This window comes from Furipterus horrens, unplaced genomic scaffold (assembly GCF_987537825.1).
Source record: "Furipterus horrens unplaced genomic scaffold, mFurHor1.1.pri manual_scaffold_7, whole genome shotgun sequence".
Classification (NCBI taxonomy): domain Eukaryota; kingdom Metazoa; phylum Chordata; class Mammalia; order Chiroptera; family Furipteridae; genus Furipterus; species Furipterus horrens.
In genome coordinates, this window is record NW_028327177.1 from 111,564,866 (window position 1) to 111,585,130 (window position 20,265).

The 20,265-nt window shown below is 38.4% G+C and overlaps 1 protein-coding gene across 1 annotated transcript in view; it reads right to left on the bottom strand.

Moving 5' to 3' along the window:
• The window catches only part of SLC35G2 (solute carrier family 35 member G2), a 36,327-nt gene extending 16,821 nt beyond the window's left edge, over positions 1-19,506 (bottom strand). Inside the window, exon 1 of the mRNA XM_090282996.1 lies at positions 19,345-19,506. The gene's annotated coding sequence lies outside the window, so the exon portion shown is untranslated. The remainder of the gene's footprint in view (positions 1-19,344) is intronic.
• Positions 19,507-20,265: the final 759 nt, after the last annotated feature.

A 20,265-nucleotide genomic window follows, 5' to 3' on the forward strand; every position in this document is an offset into this window, starting at 1 on the left:
TTTGTTGTCATTTTAATGTCCATAGTTTTGATCGTGTTCCTTTTCTTAAATAAGTCCCTTTAACATTTTATGTAATAATGGCTTGGTGATGATGTACTCCTTTATCTTTACCTTGTCTGGGAAGCACTTTATCTGCCCTTCCATTCTAAGTGATAGTTTTGCTGGGTAGAGTAATCTTGGTTATAGGTCCTTGCTTTTCATCACTTTGAATACTTCTGGCCTGCACAGTTTCTTTTGAGAAATCAGCTGATAGTCTTATAGGGACTCCTTTGTAGGTGACTGTCTTCTTTTCTCTTGCTGCTTTTAAGAGTCTCTCTTTATCTTTAACTTTTGGCATTTTAATTATGATGTGTCTTGGTGTGGTCCTCTTTGGATCTAGCTTGCTTGGGGCTCCCTGTGCTTCTTGGACTTGTATGTCTATTTCCTTTGCCAAATTAGGCAGGTTTTCCTTTATTATTTTTTCCAATAAGTTTTCAATTTCTTGCTCTTCCTCTTCTCCTTCTGGCACCTCTATGATTCATATGTTGGCACGTTTAACGTTGTCCCAGAAGTTCCAAAGCTTATCCTCATTTTTTCCAATTCTTGTTTCTTCATTCTGCACTGGTCGATTATTAATTTCTTCCTTATGTTCCAAATCGTTGATTTGAACCCCAGCTTCCTTCTCTTCATCATTGATTTTGTGTGGATTTTCCTTCATTTCACTTAGCATAGCCTTTACTTCTTATGTGTGTGCCATACTCAAGCATGTCTGTCAAGTCTGTGAGCATTGTTATCACCAGTGTTTTGAACTCTGAATCTGTTAGGCTGGCTATCTCCTTGTCTTAGTTGTCCCAATGGAACCTCGATCTGCTCCCTCTTTTGGGCCATACTTCTCTGTCTCCTCAACTTGACAGCCTCCTGTGTTTGCCTCTGTGTCTTAGGCAGAGCTGTTGCACCTGTTAGGTTGTAAGGTGCAGAGCCTTAGGTATTCACTCAATGCAGGGTGACTGGTTTCACCATGTCATGGTGCTGTATGTGGGGGAGGGGCCTGAGAGGGAACAATGCCACTTGCTCAGCCCTCACCCCTTTCCAGGCACCTCTCCTGCTTCTTGTATGGGACTGGCATCCCTCTTGCTGTTTCCTGGTGATGGTTCCCAGTGTGGGTGGGCTTGCATACATTCTTGGACTGTCGGGGCCCTTTAAACGGACTCTGCTGAGAGACCAGCAATTTCTTCCACAACCTCAACCCCTACTTGTTTTCACAGTCAATAGCAATGAGGCTTTATTTTTCCTAGTGCAGCAACATGAGCTGCACAGTCTGGTCTGGGGCTGGAATCACTCCCCAGGTGTCCCTCCCAACTTATAAAATGTGTGACTGATCTTTTTGCTGGCTGGTCACAGCCACTGCCTTAGTGCCTCCACTGCCACTGCCACTGTCATGTTGCATCCTCTCTGCCCTGGCTCCGCCCCTCCTACCTGTCAGGATGAGTATTGCTTCTTTATATCTTTGTTTGCTGGACTTCTATACAGTTCAATTTTCTGGTAGTTCTGGTTGTTTTTGGATTTGAGGTAGCTGTATTTCTTCTTATGGTTGTGGAGAGAGGAAAAGCGCGTCTACTTACACCTCCATCTTGGCCGGAAGTCCTGTTTACTTGTAACTTTTCCATACTCTGTCCACTCTCCCAAGCATTTCTACTCAGATCTTCATTTAGGCCCAGCTAGCAAATTCCAGGCCAAGGCACAAGTACTAATATTAACTCAGACCTCTGATTATTAATTATTGTTATTTCTGAGAAGACTCAGAGCAGCAGAAAAGTCAAGAACCCTCATAGTATAACTCTGCCTCCTCCCACATCTATGCTGGGAAGGACTTGTCAGAAAATCTCAAGTTTTCTGGGTTGTTCACAGATCAAAGTGGCTTCTTTAAGCTGCCATGTCTACTCCTTCAAGAGATCTAGGCATCATCTAAAGGGAGCATGCCAAGTCATAATATCCTTTGTGACTTGGTGAGTTCCATGAAAGGAAGAGAGTTTTCATTCATATTTGTGTTCCTGGCACACAAGTACATTTAATACATGTTGACTGAACCAAAGTACTCAGTCCTGAACTGCATTCTACAACTGCTCCTTGAATTTCATCCCATCCTGCTATCAGCTACCATAGGCTCTATTACTATTCTCCCATTTCTATCTTTGTTTCACCTTTGAAAATTTCCTCATTGTTATCTTTGCCATTCAACTACAATTCTCACTCTCTGTGCAGGGGACTCTGGTTCAAGATCCCTGAGGAATCCCTCTCCTGGTCTGACCTGTTCCTGGACTCTATACTGGCCCCATGCTGCCCCAGGATTGTTAGAACAACCCACCTAGGATTCACCTTGGATATGGGTCAGCATTTCTGCAGAGTTCTCGGATTGAGAGAACTTTCATTTGAGCTACATCATTGAAGAACTTTCTATCTAAAAACAGGAAAGCCCTGGAACCCCATTTGTTATACCTCCTTGTCATTTGAAGCAGATCCTGAACCACCCTCCCAGAAGAAATAAGGATAAAAACTTAAGTTACCATCATTAGTCATGTCCACAATTCATGGGTGGGGGTGGGGCAACTTATAGTTCATTTAAAGGAGTGCTTGGGGTTAATTCTGATCTTTATATCCACATTATCAATCAGTTATTGATCTTACTAGAAAGTTATTAGACTCAAAAATCAGTAGAATATGAAATCAATGAGGTTGTTCTTGGAAAAAAAATTAACTTTGAGGCTGAGGAATCTGGTTTTGGTGCTCTGTGCTAGACAGGCCAACCTTTAGGTAGGGCTCAGTTTTGTGTTAGTATAGCAATAGCTAGCTTTTGTTTCCACAGCCATTGACTGAGACTACTGATCCTGCCAACCATTTGGCAAATGCACCTTTTTACTCAGAAGAATCAGAGGAAGAATGTGGATAAATCAGTCCAAATCTATCGTCATCACTGTACTTGATGGTAACAGGTCAGTATGACATCCTCTGTGAGGACCATTCCCTGCAGTGCCAACAGATGCACAATAGCACTAGACTGGATGACAGCTTACCCATTCTAGGCTAGAAGAAATTTGGGACACATAAGGCTGAAGGATAAGTTCCTCAGCATGTTTAGCTAACATCAGCTTAAAAGAGGGATTCTTATGTGCAAAAGAACTCTTATTTTGGGCTGAAAAGCAGAAGGTGACCCAAGAGGTACGGGTCAAGGCTGCTTTGATGGGGCTGGATGAGGCTGAAACTGTGGGTATAGCTAGTTGGGTTGGAGATGAAGGCTAAATGGTTGAACTAGGAAAGGCAATGGATGTCAGAGTGGGCCAGGCTGGGAGGACCAAAGTAGAATGTGGTCTAAAGGGGTTAAGAATAATTGGGCTAAACTGAGCTGTGGGACAATGGAAGAGAGGCCTGAGGATTTTGCTGGTCTGTGTAAACCTAGATTATAGGAGAGGAGAAAATTATAGCTAAGAGAATTGGAGATGAGGTTAGGTAAGGAGAGAGATCTGATGGAATGAGTGTGGGGGCTTGGGGTATTGGTGGGAAAGAGAAGTAGGAGAGATGCACCATATAGGTGCCTTAGTCCGAGTTTGAGCTGGAGACTCAGCTGACAGATCTTGGTCAGAAAGAAAAGAAGGGATAATGAGGGGTTGTAAACTATGCAGGAAGTGCTAGGAATCGACAGCTGGCTCTGGGAGGGACAAAGACTAAGAAAAAAGAAAGAACTGAAAAAGAGCAGAAGGTGGAAACTCAGTCTGGCTGGAGCAAGGCTAAACATTCTCTTACCATTGGTTTGGAAGAACTGGGCCTGTTAGTTACTGTACTGTATAGGCAAAACTGTCTCCTTTATATTCAGTGATGGTTAATGACTTTGGTGAATTGTAATGAACCATGCATACCAGGAAAGGAAAAGGTTAACTGAGGTAGAAGAACAGTCTATGTGGCAGTTTTCACACAAGAAGGTTGATTTGGTTTGTGTGAAGGCAATGATGCCTGATTTGGAGCTAAGCAATTTATGTTGTACTGTTTAAAATCCATTCTGGCATACTGTGATGAATATGTTGTCTGGCAGCTAAGAACCTGCCAGAATGCAAGAGTCTTTCACCATATATTATCAACACTTTCCCTTCCAGGAAAGACCCTTTCTAATCTCTGAAGCAATGGGCTATCAATTTGCATAAAATATGCCATTCTCAATGAACACATTTATGATCTACCACTTACTTTTCTACTGTCTTTTTTAAAAGCAGAATCAGTTAAACACAGTGAATCAGTACCTTTAAATTCAGCTGTGCTAGGTGAATCTTTTTAAGAGTGGTGGGGAGTCATTGTTAGGAGGGGGAGGGGCAGTAAAAAAGGATCCTTTTCTATTTTTATGATTTTTGCATGTATCTAAGAGGTTAAGTCACCAATTAGGTTAGATGTTAATTAAAAGTAAATCAGATTATGGGGCTGTTCTGATATGCTTGTTAAAGTTGTATTTACTGGTTGCTCTAATTCTCCTGAGGGAGGATGAAATGAATAGCCCAACTAAGTTTAATGAAGCATCCCAACTCCCCAGGACTTGTACCCGTTCCTAAACAAAAAAAGGAATACCCAGGATCAACAGCCTACTCTCAAATCTCTCAAATACTACATATACTACCTGCTCACATTTACCCTGTTCCTACTGCTATTCATCCATGAGAAAGCCAAACCTAAAAACCCTCTTGAGGATAAGACTTAGGGAAATGCCAAATGAATTACTAGTGCAAGATTTTAAAAATTTGGTTTCATTTAATCATAACTGATTATTCACACTATATACATCACTCAGTGAAATTACAACCCAGTCACAGCTCTCCTTATACTACATTTCATTAAACTCAAATAAGATAAAGCAATTTAAATATGGTAACTAGATGCCATCTTGTTTCAGACCAAACCGTACATCAAATTTTGAATGAAACTGACAAAACCTCATTGGTTAAGTGACATACCTAGATTTATTAAAGTCACTTCTCTCCAGTAATGAATATGCATATATGTATGACACTACTGAAAGTTGAAGAGACTTTGTAAAATCCCACCATTGGTGGAGACATTGCATATGAAAGACATGCACAGTATAATCTGCCTCATCATAATCCACCTCATCAAGAGTTAATTTTACCAGCAATGTGTATCAAAGTTTAAAAGGTGTGAACTTTTTGACCCAGCAGTGCTATTTCCAGGAATATATCCTGAGGAGATCACTAGGAAAGTACATAAAAATGGCATGCAAGGATATTCATCACAGCTTTCTTTATACAATGAGAAATTGGAAATAATAATTGTCCTTTAATGGGGTGACTGATTAAATAAAAACATCAATGCACTATTATGCAGTCATCCAAAAAGATAATATATTATATATCTATTAACATAAAAAATGTTCCTGTCACATTGCTAAGTAAAAAGAAATGTATAAAAGAGTATTCAGGGTATGATTCTATTTATATAAAACAATTTATATCTATACTGTGGATAGTAGAATTCCAATTATTCAGTACTTTATTCCTTTTAGTTTAAACTTTTTTCTACATAACCATGTATTTACTTTTAAAATGAGGAGGGAAAAAAAAGTCAAATTATTTTCACCAGAGAAAGAAAAGCAAACATTACTCTATATTTCAGTCAGACCAGAATAGTCACCCAGGAAGCCAAATGTAACTGTTGTGTTTCTGTGCCTTCTGTTGGAAGGAAAACTGTGGATAAACAGACCATATTACAGAGAGAATTTGAATCGATCGTATCTAGAACCCAAACCAAAAGAGAAGTGAAATACTGCATAAACTAAGGAGGATCCTTTTATCATAATAGTGTTTGAAAGAATTGATTCAATGTGCATGTGTGCATGTATTACTATATTTTCATGACTAAAAAGAAATAATTAAATGAATTCTAAGTTGCAGCAAAAGAATATAATGTAATTACCATTGGTTTTTCTTACATAAGTTGCCATTCCATAAATCATGTTAATGTGGAAAAATCTGACCTGAACAGATGGACCTCACACTGTTTTCTAAAACATGAACAGATTTCTGATCTGGACCAGGAAATGAAGACAGCACTAAACCAACAGACACTATTATCCATCTTCCAGAATTTCAATTTAAGAAGAAATACAGCACAGTGATACGTTTCTGTCTTAATGGAATGTGTTCTTCATACAGTAACAAAACATAGTGGAATATCTGTGGCAGTGGGGTGCTGGTTGATCCCCGAACCACACCAATTTTGGAGAAACATTCTTGGCAGGTGGTGCCATTTGGCTGCCTCCACCTTCATTTTCCAAGTTTCCTGTGGAAGGCACATCCCTGAGATCTGCCATTCTTGCTAGTTAAATCTTCATCTCATTAGCTCAAGGTCTTATTTTCCTTGAGCATCTTCATAGGAGCAGTTTCACAAGTATATGTCCTTGGACTTGAAGACCTAATAAAGGGTTCTCTGTCAAGTAATTAGCAGTTTTGAATAATTTTTTCCTGCTTCATCACTTCTAGCTGTATAACTTGAGACTGTGAGGAGTCTGGTGAGGCCAGAGGACTGGGTATGAGGAGGAGCTGGGGCCATGAGTTCAGGATATTGGTTATACAAAAGGAAATAAGCAAATAGTTAAATACATTGAGGATAATGCAAGCCAGATTCCTTGCCATTAGAGAAGGAAGTTACAAATATAAAAAGGGTGAAGACTAGAATGAACCCTGTAGTACTACAGTTGGAAGTATTAACCTCATGGATTTTAATATAAATAGATGAATAGAGGTAGAAGTAGATATGTGTATATATCTGTTTGTCAGTTTCCTGGTTCTGTATGCTACCGTGGCCTAAAAGCAACGATACCCTAGTAGCAATGACCACACCTAGCCCCAGATCTTATGTTTTCTACTAAAAGGAATCAGGGCTGGTTGGAGAAATAGCTTCTGAAATGACTGAAATGGTAGGGACAGGAAAAGTACAAGATGAGCCTAAAACATATTACACCAGAAAGTACTCCAAGAACTATTTGTGTGTGTCAAAGGAACACAAGAACTATCTTGAATAGAATCCCAATGGTCAAATTTCAGCATCAAAGTAAATAATAATAGTAATGGGTTATAATCCATTGAATAACACAGAAATCTACAAGTCCATACTGATATAAAAAATTAATAAACAAAAAGAAAATTCTTCCTTGTGATAGTATACCAGCTAGTGAATGTAAAATAAATGTTGGATTTGGAAAAACTGCCATTTGGTAGTCATCATAGTAATAATATATTCAAGCAAGAATCATCATAAAATAAGTGACTGAAAGTTTGTTGAAGAATAGGATGTTTACATAGTCTCAAAGTATCTCCCCACAAAATGCTCATGACTTACAAAGGGAAAAATAATATATTTACAGTGGAGAAGTTATCACCATAACCAAGTTATCAGAGTTAACATCAGCAGCAAAAAGACACCAATATTGTATCTCATGGTAAGATAACTGAGAACACAGTATCGTTTCTATCATATTCCCACCAAAAATGTGTAACTTGCATCTAATCATAAAAAAAGTCAGACAAACAAAATAAGGGACATGCTACAAAATTAATATCCTGAACTTCCAAAAATGTCAAGGTCGTTAAAGACAAGGAAGGAATGAAGAACTGTTACAAATTAAAGTGACATGACAACTAAATGCAATTCATAATCCTGTATTTGACTCTAGAACAGAAATTTTTTTTTAATGCCAAGAGTAAATTATTGGGACAAATGGCAAATTTTGAATTAGGTCTGTGGATTAGATGGTAGAATTATATCAGTGTTATGTTACTCGTTCTGTTGATAATACAGTGGTTATATAGGAGAGTGTCTTGTCTTTAAGGAAAACACAAATATTTAGTAATAAGACATCACATTTGCAACTTTCAGTTGGTTCAGAAAACATATGAACGAATGACAAAGCAAACATTATGAAATGTTTACAATTGGAGAACTTGGGGTGAAGGGTATATGGAATTATCCTTCACCCAGGAGATTAATTGGATTATATGTTGAACTTTCCTGTAAGTTTGAAATGTTTTCTAAATAAAATGTAAAAAATAAATTGGGGATAACTAATTACCTCAGGGTTGCTAGGAGAAGTACATGAGTTAATACATGTGAGGTGTGTAAAACATAGCTAGGTACTAGTAAATGCTAAGTAAATGTTAGTGATGATGGTGGTGATGATAATGATGGCACCAGTAATGAAGTCCTGAACTTTAAACCACAACTCATCTAAATCAGGACAGGACTCTGACTCACTTATTTTCTTTTTAGATTTAATTTAGAAATTGAAATAATATTTATTTGCTCTTGAGATGCTAACAACATTATTAAACTTGTTATTGCAGTTTAAGCTCACAGTATGCATGTAGAATAATATTTTATAAACTGGTGTCTTCAAATGTAAACATATTAGTAAGATATTTTAAATAATAAAGTTTTGAAAAGTAATTTTCACCCTTCATTAATTTAGGCAAGATGGTGATAATGAGAGTATATAAATCATACATACAAGTGTATATATCTATCTTTATATATACACATATACAATATATCCACCAGTATGTATATATTTAATATAGGGTAACCACATATAATACTATAATAATATACAAAGAATTAAAACCATGAGAATTGAAAAAGACTTTGGAGGTCATCCACCCCAATTTCTTTTTAAGTAACTATATCCTCCACAGCATTCTCAACAAACAGGACAGTTTCTGTTTTAATACCTACGAGGACAGGAAACTCATTCCTTCTCAAGAACAGCTACCTGGGAGTCATTCTGATTGATAGAAAATTAATTTTTAACACTGAGCCAAAATATTTCTCCATATAATTTCCAGAGGCTGTTCTTACGTATTTCCTCTGAGGTCAATAACTAACTCCCTCTTCCACATGACAAATTTCAATATCAGGAACCACTATTTCCTACCCTCCTCATTCCGAGTTTTTTTTTCTTCTCCAAACTGAACATTTCTTTTCTTTTTTTTTCAATTATTTAATGTATGATCATGGTTTCAGTCTTCTCACCATCTTAACCACTCTTCTCTTAACATACACCAGTTTCTATAATCTCTCCTATTGAGGATATTATGTTTCTATGAGGGCAGTCAGACCACACCAGCTATTCTGGCAGTCTCACCCATTCATATCTATTCCTTCATTTAGTCAACATTTACTGAGTGTCTAAGACATTGTGAGAGATATGATTAAGGAAACAAGCTTTCTCTTAAAGACTTTACATGTTCATCTGGGATAAAATATCTATAGTAACAACTGCCACAAAACAGACACAAGTGCTATACGAATTTGCTTTAACATCAAAGTACTAAAAAACAAAGCAAAAGTAATGACAATTCCAGACTATGATTATTTTGTTTGGAGATAGCATGAAAATTGGTAAAAAGTGGTAGACTGGGATTTAAGATACATTAAAAGAGAAACTTCCAGATTAGAATTATCACACAGCCTCAGAAGACATGAAGGACTTATATGGTCTTTTTACTCTCAAGAGCTCTGATAATAGAATCAATAATCATTTTCCCAGAATGATTTACATTCAACTTTATAGAGGCAAAAAAAATGGCTAGACTATATTACATAACAGGCTTAAAACAAGGTTTTTACATGCATTTCCTTACTTAATCCCACAACAATCCCAACAAGGTAGGAACTAACATTACTCAAATAGTAATAATAATAATAATAATAATAATAAGTGAAGCTTACAAAGGTGCTTACTATTGCAGCCAGGCTTCAAATCTAGGCTGTCATCTTTCAGCCCAATTTGAGGCCATAACTACTTACTACCAAACAAAACGATCTCTAGGAAACTCCCACCCACATTCCCACAATCTTCCTGATGAACTACTTGAGAGCCTCTCACTGAACAATCTGTTCCTCCTCTGGGTTCAAGAACACTTTTTTTCAGGGCTCTATTATAGTACTTGACATACAATATCACTGTGAGTAGTATATGTAACACTAACCCTTGATAAAGTGTTACTGCTCCAAGAACAGAGATTGTGTCCTTATCTTCTTGGTATCCCCAGGTCCTAGAACAATGCCAGACTCAACAAATGCTGGGAGAATGAATGATTACTGTTGCATACCTGGCCTGCTTTGGAGAAAGCCACCCTCTTAATGGGAGACCTCTAATTCTGTGGTGCAGAACTTTGGTTGCCACAATTCTACAACCTAACTCTTATCTTCTATCTCCTAACTCTGAATTAAGAGAATCCAAGAAGTAATGTGAGTATCTGGCTTTAGTTCATTACCACTCTGAGCAGTCTTATTGACCTTTGGGATCCTTACCCCCATGTAGAACAGTGACTCAGCCAGAGTTACACAGAGATCGGAGGCAAAATAAATGGAAAATTAGATTACCTACTATTTTTATTTTCTTTTATCAAATTCTTAAAGTAAAAGTCGGAGTTCAGTAAAGTTGCTGATAGTTTAGAGGCTTAAATAAAAGGAAAGAGATACAAAGTAAATGACTTTGATAAGTCAGGGAATGATTAAATAAACTTTAGTAAAGATGAAAGGCATGTGGATTGAATTCATATATAACTATGAAATGGTGTTAAGTGCTCATAAAGTATTTTATAGGTTCATTGATCACATATAATTTTACTACAGCAATGACTATAAGAGAAACCAGAGAAAATAAATAGCTTCGTGGTATAATGCTATGTAAGTGTCAAATTTTGAAAATTATATATATATATTAACATTTACAAGGCAAAATTAAGTTTTTGTCCACAGAGGATAAAATGCTCTGTGAGCTTAGCTCATCTCTGACATATTCCTACCAAGTTTAAGGGTATTTCCTGTGTCCAAACTAGAAGGTATATAGATGAAAGTGAGAAGGGAGAGGGAGGCACTAGCGTGACTATCATTCTCCTTCCCATACTCAAGCCAGTGACCGGTAGACAGTGACTGTTAATGTAAACATTTGGTTACTTGGGGAATCTATTGCTAAGAGCAGAATGTCAGGAAAAATATATATGTGTATGATGGAGAAGGGTATTTTGTCTGATTTTATAATCAAATAATGCAGGATAAACATAAAATAAGAATTGGGATAGAGCAGTAGACTTATCAGAGTGTTTAAGAATGCCACCCATGGGGCAAGGTGGCCTCAGCAAGAAAGATGAAACATGACTCTCATCACTAGCGAAATATTTAAAAGTGCTAAGAAAAAAAAGTGGACCTGGTTAGAATACAATTAATGCCATCACTTCTTCTCACCAAAAAATTCCAATCCCAAACTGGAAGAATATATTTCTATTAAGGTCACACACACACACACACACACAAAAAGACTTCTCAAACACCTAATAATTGGGGAGGGTTCAAACCTCATTATAATAACCACAAAGTGTCAGATTGTTAAATAGACCAATAACTGCTGAGATCAGCTAGATCTCAAGTGTGGACAGCAAAAGTTGTCCAACTTAAAAGGTACCAGGGAAATTCAACTATCAATTTAAATCAAAATAGTGTGGAAATTAAAAATAACTAAATAAAATACTGTGAAAATTAACTTTATAAACTCCGATCAAACTCATATTTGATTATTGGATTAGGCTTTACATCTATATTCTCTTAACTTCATTAAGTCTGTCTTTGAAAAGGCTCTAAATTGTATAGATTTTTTAAAAACTATGATTCACCCTGGCTGGTGTGGCTCAGTGGATTAAGTGCCGGCCTGCTGACCAAATGGTTGCTGGTTGGATTCCCCATCAGGGCCTATACCTAGGTTGCAGGCCAGGTCCCCAGTTGGGGGTGCGCAAGAGGCAACCAATCAATGTATATCTCCACACTGATGTTTCTCTCCCTCTCTTTCTCTCTCTCTTCCCCTCTCTCTAAAAGCAAATAAAATTTTTAAAATTAAAAAGAAAGAAAGTATGATTAATTTATCTGTCAATCTCCTTGCCAATCTTCCCAAATACAGTAGTCCCTCTCTATATCACAGTTCACTTATCATGGCCTCACTGTATCGTGGGATTTTTAAAAATATATTTAATTATCTATCGTGGATTTTTCGCTATATCGCGGGATTTTGCAGTACTGTATACATATGTTGTTAAAGTTACATAGGTTTAAGAGTGTAGAATATGTTTAAGAACATAAGTAGCGTTTATAAAAGTGTGGAAAAGGTTAATAAGGGAGTGGGAAAGGTTAATAAGGGACTGGGAATGGTTTATAAGTGTGTGGGAAGGGTTTATAAAGCCTTAAAATATATATAAATACTAAAATAAATGTATGGTTCCTACTTCTCAGATTTTCACCTGTCGCGGGGGGGGGTCTAAAATGTAATGCCCGCGATAAGTGAGGAAATACTGTACTATTTTCTCATGTCACTAAATTTATTAACTCCCATTTCTAATAGCTAAAACAGAATTGTTAGCCATATTAATTAAATAAGTCATCTAGTGTGATCACTGCTTCTCCTCAGTTTGAGCTCTTCTGCTTGTAACTACCTACCCCTTAGCTGGAGCTAATTGGCAAGTCTACCAACACAAGCAAAGCCTATTAGATCCTTTTTAGAAACAGAATTGGTGACTGATTATCTACAATAAGATTCTAGGTTCTAGTCCTTAGTAAATTTAACTCTGTTCTTTGCCTCATTAGAAAGTATTTTATAATCTTCAGGTGGGTTTGGGGGTGATGTCCTAACATAGCACCAAGGTCAAACATCACAAAGGGAAAAGTGATAGATCTGACTCCATAAAAATTTAAATCTTCTGTGCAAAAAAAGAAAACATAAAAAGTAATTTAAAATCACAAACTAAAAACAACAAAGGTTCACCCTGGCTAGTGTGGTTCAGTGGATTGAGCGATGGCCTGAGAACCAAAGGGTTGCTGGTTCAATTCCAGTTGGGGCACAGGACTGGGTTGTGGGCCAGATCCCTAGTTGGGGGTGTGCAAGAGGCAACCACACATTGATGTTTCTCTCCCTCTCTTTCTACCTTCCTTCCCCTCTCTCTAAAAATAAATAAAATCTTTAAAAACAAAACAAAACCAAAAAAAAAAAAAAAAAAGGTTCATCCAAAACTAGCTCTTAAAAACTCAAGAAAATTGGGCAAAAACCAAGAAAAGGTAATTCACAAAATAAGGAATACAAATAACCAATAGACATATGGAAAAACGAACAATTTCTTTAAAAGTCACAGAAACAGGAAATAAAAGAAGAGTTAGATATCTATTTTGCCTCTTAGGTGAGGAAAAAAGAAAAGGCTGGTTATCTCTAGCATAAGTTAGTGAAGAATCTAGAACAGCATGCACTATTGGTTGCAGAGCAAATTGTTACAATACTTTTGGAGGGCAGAAAACGTGTACCAAAATATAAAATGTGTATTCTCCCTAACCCATCAACTCCATTTAGGAATTTATTCTAAGGAAATAACACCATTACATAGAGGTATATTTTTAAAATGTTCATTACAGCAATATTTTTTTAAAGATTTTATTTATTTTTAGAGAGAGAGGAAGGGAGGGAAAAAGAGGGAGAGAAACATCAATGTGAGAGAAACACTGATTGGTTGGTTGCCTTTGCTGATCAAACCCGCAACCCAGGCATGTGCCCACAACCATTTGCTTTGTGGGATGATGCCCAACCAACTAAGCCTTACAGGTCAGAGCCAGTATTGTTTTTATTATCTAACAGATGTAAATAATGTAAATATGTTTAAATTGGATATTGACTAATTCAGTACTTATATGTATCAGATGGAAAGATATCCCTATTTTATGTGTAAAAATAGAAAAACATATATGATTCTGATACATCAAATTTAAGATGCAAATTTTTTCAATTTTCTTAGTCAAAATGCATCTTATATTTGATAACATCTTACATTCAATTAAATATGTTTACTTATGAATTTAATAATCTGGAAGCATTTATTCCAAATTAGTATTTGTGGTGACTTGTGGAGAATGATTTACTAGAGGGCTTTTATTTTCTGCACTGGTTTTGTATCCATTTTTATATTCAGCTATATTTAAATTTTTATTCTATAAAAACAATAAAATTATTTTATTTGGATGTTCTAAAGGTTTTTAAATCCTAGGAAGAAAATACTACAGGACTTCTGGCCAAGATGGAGGCCTAGACTGATACGCTCCATCTCCCTCCACAATAAGAAGGAATACATCTACCACCAAACCAGAAATAACCAGAAATTCCAGAAAATAAAGCTACATGGAAGTCCAATGTATGAAGTTATAAACAAGTGGTGCTCATCCAGATGGGTAGGAGAGGTGAAGCCGGGGCGGAGAGGTCAAGCTGTGCTGGCGACGGGTGGTGGGACTGTGGTAAGCACAGACGCCTGTGTTTAAGGGGAGGGAAGAAGTGCCTGGGAGCACCCCTAGCTGCAGACCAAACCCGTCAGCTCACAATTCCAACGCTGGAGAAGGCAGACCCCCATTGCCTCGGATTGTGAGGGCTGCAGGGCATGGGGATGGAGGAGGAGGCTTCCGGTCTCTCAGCGGAGAGTGAACGGTGGGAATCCATCTTGAACCGCCGCCCCCACCACACAAAGCACCACAGTGTGGTGAGAAGGGTTGCCCAGTAGTGACTAGTGCACGGGGTTCTGCCCCCTATAGCGTAGGAGGTGTGACAGCCCTGCCCAGGAAGCAAAAAACTGCCAGGATGGCAGGGATAATGATAGAGATCCCAATCACACAGCTGACCAGAAAGCAAATACATGAATTAACGGACAAACAGATAGATAACCTTTCTGAGGCTCAGTTCAGAGCTATAGTTATAAGACAGCTTCCAGAAATAACAACAGGACTTAATCAAGACAGGGAAGGAATGAAGGCTAGTCCTGCTGAAATGAACAAAAACACATACAAAACAAGTGGTGAGGGAAGGAAAACCAGGGATCAAATCAACAAATCAGAACATAGGGAAGAAACAAACAGTCAACCAGTGCAGAAAGAGGAAACAAAAAGTGAGGAAAATGAGGAGAAGCTCAGAAACCTCTGGGACAACTATAAGGGAGCAAACATCCAAATTATAGGGTTGCCAGGAGGTGAAGAAGAACTAGGAATTGAAAAATTATGTGAAAAAATAATGAAGCAGAACTTCCCTAACTTGGGGAAGTAAATAGACTTACAGGTCCAGGAAGCACAGAGAGTTCCAAAAAACTGGACCTAAGGAGAACCACACCAAGAGACATTACAATCAAAATGTCAAAAATTAAAGATAAAGAGAGAATCTTAAAAGCAGCGAGAGAGAAGAAGAGAATTATGTACAAAGGGGTCCAATTAGACTATCAGCTGATTTCTCAAAGGAGACTCTGCAGGCAAGAAGGGACTGGCAAGAAATATTCAAAGTAATGAAAAGCAAAAACCTACAACCACGATTACTCTATCCAGCAAAGCTGTCATTCAGAATAGAAGGGCAGAGAAAGTGCTTCCAGGACAAAGTGAAACTGAAGGAGTTCATTAGATCCAAACCACTGTTATATGAGACGTTAAATGGACTTATTTAGAAGAAGGAGGATCAAAACTATGAACATTAAAATGAAAACTGTATCACAACAACCAACAACAGAAGCTATGGAATTGAAAAAAAGACAAACTAAGTAGGCAACGAGAGTGGAAAAAGAATTATAGGTATGGGGAACATATAGGGGGGAGGTCAGCAGGGAGGGGGAAGGGGAAATGGAGGGAGATGATGCAGGAATTAAGAAGCATAGTAGGAGGGAGTGGAGTAGATAGGAAGATGTTGAGAAGAACTATATGCACAACCAATGGACATGGACTAAGGGGTGGGGGGACAACTAGAGGGAGGGGGGTCACTGGGTGGAGGGGAGCAGAGGGAAAAGAAATTGGGACAACTGTAACAGCATAATCAATAAAACATATTTTTAAAAAATCAAACCAAGAAAAAATAAATAAATACAAAAAAAGAAAAAAGAAAGAAAGAAAGAAAATACTACAGAATAGTTCATCAATGCTCCAATAACTATTCTTTTGGTTTTTGGGGGGAAAGTTATTTTGATCCATAATGGATGTCAAAAACCAGTGATTTGTTTTGTTTTCAAGGCATTTGACCAACTTCATGTGTGGACATTCTTATGCATCTCAGTGATATGAATTCCTTAATTTGGCTAAAAAGTAGACTTTGTTATATTTTCTTTCATGTACAAAAGATACTCTAAGGTATAGATCTTTTTTAAAAAGAGTGCATAGAAACAGTTAAAATTACTACAGACTAAACAGCATTAAGTAAACACACTTTCATGAAGTATTTAGAAATTAAATATATCACATTAAAGATTCAAACATTATTTCACATAGAGGAAAAGTCTATGTATATGTGGACTGAAAATAAAAAATTACTTATTGCAAAGCAATCATCAATATAATTTCACATCAAGTAATAAAATGTATTTAAGAAATGAAGTGGGGGTATAAACCTAGAGTTTAAAAAGTAATCTTTTTTTACAAAATAAAATATATGATAGATCATATTTTATTATAGAGTGAAAGACTAATGTAATGAAAAATTTTAAAGGAAAAGTATATTTGACTACATAAAAAATTAATGTTTTATGCAATATAAAATATCATATGCAAAATTTAAAAATAAAATATCAAGAAAAATTGCTACATATGTAACAGGCTCTTACAAATAAGAAAAAAATAAGCATATCAATAGAAGAATAAGGATATGAACTCACAAAACAAGAAAGAAGTATGACTAATAAATATATGAAAAGATGTTCTTTTCTGCCTATACAATTAGAAAACTTTTAAAAAATTGATAAAACCTAACAGCCTAATTTTGGTGATAGTATGGGGGATATGGATATTCTAATTCCATGTTTAGAGTGGTATATGTTGGTACACTTTTTATGTAGCACAATCTGGAAACAGTGTTCTTCCAATAAATATTTCTTGTATACACATATATCTGGATCTGTTGTAGATGCTGAGAACATAATAAAAAATAAAATAGATAATAGAGAAGACAGAAAATAATTGAACAAATAAATGAACAAAATATTTCAAAAAATAGAATGTACCTACCTGCTGAACCATCAATTTCATTTCTACCAATTTGTTCTAAGAATATAATGAAACTAGTATACTAATGTTTGTTCAAAGATTTTATTTGCAGAATCATCTGGAATAGCAAAAATGTAAATACGTAAATGTTCATTACTATGAGGTTCTTTAAATAAATTATGTTCTATCCATATAATGCAATATTATTCAACCCTTGATAATGATGATTTACCTTTATATGTATTGGTTTGAGAGACATTAAGTATAAATTATATAGTGAAAATGCAATCAACAAAAAATAGGTCTATTTAAAATGCATGTGTGTTCATCTAAAATAAAATATGTTTAAAATGTTTTTTTCTGAGTTTATGCATTTCTCTAGTACCTAAATTTCTTACATTGAACATACATTTTGTGAGAGAAAAACCACAGGTGTCAATGTTTTGAAAGATACCAATGTAACCTTTGAGGAGTTCACAAACCATATAACACTATTATATTTGAAATTGCCAGCATTTTGATATATCTCAGTCATATTTTCTTCAGATTATAACTTCCCATAAGACTATTGTTTAAATATTGTTCCATATTAAAATTTTAATTAATTTTTTGTTTAAACTTCCTTTAGGAATATCTTTTTTGTATACATGCCTATTTTACATCTTTCTAGACTATCTTTGTTTGGAATGAAAATACTGTATGTATAAATACTTAATTGCTCAGCATAATACCAAACACTTTAATCCACAGGCTTTGTGATTTTAGAACAATTATGAAAATTAATGGTTCTGCAGAGTTCAAAGACACTAGAGGTGTCAAAAATAACAATGGATTACTAAAAAGCTCTGTAGCATGTGATGGCGTTTAAAATGGATCAGAGTACTTACATGGGTGTTATGTGCATATGTACATACGTGTATCCTACATAAGCATATGTGAGATTCATGTCGATGCTCACTATGTGTACTTGTGTATAGGTAATCAAACCTGTTAGGCATATGCTTTATTTATATGCACCCCTAAGGCAACTCACAATTGCCTTTATACTGTCTTCAGGAAACCAGCATCAACCCTTCCGCAAAGGGTTTTGCAGTGTTGGGTCGGCTCCACGCTGGCCATCTGCCTTGGAGATGGGCTGTATATGGCAAAGATGCGGAGGAGAACCGCGAAGCAGGCCACGGTCCGGGAAGTAAGAGACGAAGGCGATTGAGGCACTTCAGCACCACGGACACGGGCAACCCAAATCAAAATCCTTTCCGGCGGAATAAACCAGCGGAGACCGCCCTCTCCCCAGGCGCCCCGGGCCCTCTCCTTCCAGTGCGTCACTATCTTGGGGCTCTCAATCGTCACTCAGAAGTGGACTCTCCGTCCAGCTCCTCCGGAAGCCCGGCAAAAGCTAGGATGGAGAAGAAGATCCACGTAGTGCCCCAACTCGCCTCAACACGGAGTCTCTTCCCTTCCTGCTGGCCAGCGCAAGCCTTCTATCCCCACCGCCTCTCTGAAGAGGCCAAACCCAGACACGTGGCATAGAAATTCTACAGCGCCCTGAGATGGGTCAGGGAGGGTTGTGTTCTCCCGCGGGCTGGGGGAGGCTGAGTGGACTTGCCCTGCGCCTCCAGTCGCTACACTCGGCCATAGCCTGGCCCTTCCACCACTACTCCTTGCCCTCGCGTTTCGTTCAAGAAAGATTTATACAAACCATTTATTCTCCACGAAAATCTCGACCCTCATGGAGTGGTGTTCAAGAATCATAGACATGAAACAACAGATTAAAGGAAAATACTATTCCTTGGCCATATTTCTAAAACCATCCAGGATTCTTAAAAGTTTGTATCTGAAACAGATCCCGTGACTCCATAGGGATTCACCTTTTTTGAGTGGGCTTCTAGGCGAGAGGAAAGCGAAAGCCCCTTAGCCTTTATCATGGAGGCTAGGGAAGGACTCATACACATGACGGTGGCAGGAAACGGGGGCTCAGGGGCAGCAGCTAACGCTGACTCAACCGATATCGTGCCCAAGTTCTCCAAGAGAGCAGCGCAGGGAAGTGGGGTCCCCGCAGCCTTTCAGGCGTCGAGCAGAGCCCCCAGCGAAGGGTTGTGAAGAGGACGAAGCGCTTTGGCCCCGGCTGGCCCAACCCAAAAAGAAGGACTCTTCCCCTATAGATGCCACGACTAAAAGCAGGTGTGTGGGGTTCTCGGCATGCTCCTACTCCTTCCGGGTGGGGCAGCCGGGCCGGCAGGGTCAAGGTCCCAGTCCACCGCTGCCGACCGGCTCTCGGGGCCCGGTTACCTGCGTGTCACGGCGAGTAAAGTGCGCCTGGTGCTCCGGCCTGGACTGCCTGCTGCCCCACACTTAAGTCCAGCCTCCGAGCCCGCTAAGTCCGCCAGGCACTACGCCAGGAAAAACGCGGCTCGGGTAGCTGAGGCTGCCAGGCGGGGCAGGGAGAGGGGCGCTGCGGGTGCGGGCACTGCGCCTGCGCTCTCCGCTGTCCACCTCCCAATCCCCAGGTCGGTGCCCACGTGGAAGACGCCAGGGCGGGGGTGGGGGGCGGTGCCCAAGATTTGTGCCTGGGCTGAGGAACTGCCCCTATCGGCGCGGTGGGATGGTCCAAGGTGCTTTAGCCTATGTCCTTGGAGAGAAGAGGTTTGAAGCAATCGCGGATCAGGATGGGTGACCTGGTCTTCAGGAAGGAGGCAGAGATGCAGCCTCAGTTCATTTCCACCTGTCTGTTTGCGTTTAAAAGTTCCAGGTCGATCTTTGATATATAGAAATGCGTAGCATCAGTGTATTGTGGTCCAGAAAAGCCTTCGGACATCCCTGAGTCCACCTGGCATTTAACCAATGAGGTCTCTGAGGGAACGGTCTTGACACTGCAGAGTTGGATCTGGACTCAAGTCTATATACCTCTATCCCGTGCTGAATGAATGTAGTCTCTTGGAAACAGAACTGGCCATCAAAGCAATGGACTAGATGGGTCAAGAGGACAGGCAGGAAGGCCATTGCCCTAAGCCAGGCAAGAAAGGGTGAGGTCTGAACCAAGGTGCTCGCTGTGAGAAAAGATAGGAAGTGACTGTTGGTTTTTCTTCTGTCCCTCCAGATCCAGTCAACCCTTCTCTATGACTCAGGGCTGACATTTATGGACTACAAAACTATTCAGCTGGCTTTCAGTTGTTTTGCCAATGGGAAACAGCTACAGGAGATCACAGCAGG